Below are 2,936 nucleotides of genomic sequence, written 5' to 3'. Positions count from 1 at the left end.
CGACGTGTCGAGGAGCGAGCGAGCCACGTAGCTGTAGCTCGCTGCTCGACATTTCTCCGATTTCGCGTAATTAGATCCCAGGCTGTCGATAAGTGCTTTTTATCTCCATTTTATAACTAAACTCCACGATTGGCTTCCGTTCTCGATTCATTTATAGACATTATGTTTAAATCAGATGAAAAGCGTCGATAATTTTAATTTTGATTTTTAGGTTAATATTTTTTTATTAATCAAATAAGTTTGTTGAGTTTTGAATAAGTTATAACTTATATTATGTTATTTTCAAATTCTTCTGACGTCTACGAACAAGTACCTTTCTTATAACACAGTCTTGGGTACATCTCGACATAACAGAGTAAAATAGACGGATTTTTATTTTTAAATCGAAAATCCAAAAATATTGCAGGCAAAACCAGGGTAAAGCAAGTTTGCTTACTTTCGCACCAGTACAGATATGTCTGCAATGACAAAAGGCATAAAGTAGGAACATTTATAATATTAATGGCGTTGTATCATGGAAGTAGTTTCGGAACTTCTAAGGCGAGGATTTGCGCTAAAAAGATTCCCGTGTCGCACGGCGGGACACACGATACGTCACGTTACTTACCTGGCTCGCTTCCACGTCTTAGTAATTTTCAACGTACATATATTAGGGACGAACTTTTCATTTTTACGTGTAAAAATATCTTTCAGTAAAGTAAACAACGTGATAAAGATGTTGCGTTGGAACTTGAAAATAACTTGAAACGCCTGCTACTTTTGATAAAGCTACGTTGGTTTAAAACGTATTTGCTTCTCTTTCAGTTTTATTATTACAACCTTAAGTTATAATTTATCAAAGACTTTTTTAATCCTTTACAGGTTCGATCTACGGTTCTCAATAGTAAATAATCATACACATTTTTAAAACAGTTATCGTATATAGGTAATATTTACTATCGTCATTATATTTCTTGACGCCTGAAAATAATGTTGGATTCTGCCACCGAAATAGATTTCAGTAATAGCTTTGTGGAGGGTGTAATTAAGACGCGTCTTAAGAGGCAGCCATAGAAGGAAGCATCATGCACCTGACTCGCTCGTGACATTAGCCAAATGATCGAACACTGCGACTATTAGGCTAATCGTCGGTCGTTACTTGGCGTGTGATCATATCTCGATAACACGCGCTAACACGCGGCGACACGCGGCAACACCCGGCAACACGGTACGGCGTGTTTCTTCGGAGTTATGGCTGCTGTAATTAGCCGGTGATTGCTACACGAGGTGTCATGTTTCACTGATACTCAATGTTCACGTAAAACGACTATTACGACCTAACAGGTATATAGGCATAGAAAATGGTGTCTAGTATATGCCCTTATATCACTACAATACCTTGTTAAGCTGCTTTATGGCTGTTTTAGTCCTATTGTTATCATAAATCTGGCTTTATTACTTCGTTTCCTAAATTTTATTTTACTTTACAAAATAGATGGAGAAAAATATTTAGGTAGTTGTCTTTTTGCTTACTCAATAATTTAGTAAAATATTCATCTAGTTCAGTTTAAATAGTAAAAAATAGAGTGTACTGTGTAGCATTTGTATTACTCAAATAAAATATACATAGCGTTATAATTATGATATTTTAATTTGGGCTGGTGCCTAAAGCAATAGAAATTTCTGTTCAATCAACAATCATTGTTTTATTGTTCCAACATGACCTATTTTATTAATAATTTTCCGTGCTAACACAAAAAATGTATTTTCCACATAATATTTTAAAATTTTATCAATATCCATTCCGCGAAATGAAAAATGCTGTATTAATAAAAGGCTCTTTTAACGCTTAACAATTTTGTGAAATTTTCCCAATTTTTAGTTATTGGTAGCTGAAAGTCATTCATATTTAACTTTTTACAGCGAGAGCTCTACTCGCGTATGGATATCATATTGGCTCCTTCACTGATATGCTTTTTCTGGAATTACTATCTTATATGTATATAAAATTCTCGTGTCGCAGTGTTTGTAGTTAAACTCCTCCGAAACGGCTTGACCGATTCTCATGAAATGTTGTGCGCATAACGGGTAGGTGTGTCAATCAAATCAATTTTTTTATACCCCTAAATGATAAGATACAGACAAGAACAACGTCTGCTGGGAGCTATGAAATTACAAGTACCCACTATATAAAAATTCATTAGCTCTACTTTTGGAAAAATAAAACAATGTTTTTTTTTCATTTTAGGAGCAATAAAACTTTATTTAAAATATTATTGATTTAAACATTATCGAAAAATATAATTATTCTAAGCTTAATATAGTGCATAATAGCTCCTAGTTGATTAAAACAACCTCATATCCAGTATTTATAAATCTATTGCAATATATTTTCACGCTCGCGGGGATTTAACTCAGGGAAATATTGTTAAAACTTTTAAAATTGCTCTTTATTTGATACCACTTTGATTGTGGCTCGTCCTTTGTACATTATCTGAAAGCGATGTGTGTACTTTCGACCTTTGACCTTGTAATTTTATTGAATAAAATTTTATGTGCGCTAATTTATGTGAAAATGATAAACGTATCTGTGTAACATTTGGAGACGTTGATGTTTCCAAATATAATAATGGCATAAAATTATATTTATAGAGTGAATAACGAATACAATTATTGGCTACGAGAAAACGAAACTCGAAATACCTAGCTTTATTTTAACCGATTTTCAAATTGTTAAGTCTTCGCTAAGTTTTTTAATTATTAATCTGTTGGCAGAGGAATTAATTTATGAAGCTGAGGATAATGAAACGTTGGGATCGAACATTTTTTACGTAAATTAATATTAATTGGAACAAGCGAATAATTCGGTTACACGCCGCGGTCTCAGTAAATCACGGGGCCCTTATAAAATCTAATTTCTTATAAAAATTAAATTTTCTTATCTCAAATACGAGTGG

This window comes from Colias philodice, chromosome 19 (genome assembly GCF_061535455.1).
Source record: "Colias philodice isolate Cphi_HAF_F1 chromosome 19, ilColPhil1 Martin Lab GWU primary, whole genome shotgun sequence".
NCBI lineage: Eukaryota > Metazoa > Arthropoda > Insecta > Lepidoptera > Pieridae > Colias > Colias philodice.
The sequence above is the reverse complement of the archived record's forward strand: the minus strand, read 5'-3'. Positions refer to the sequence as shown.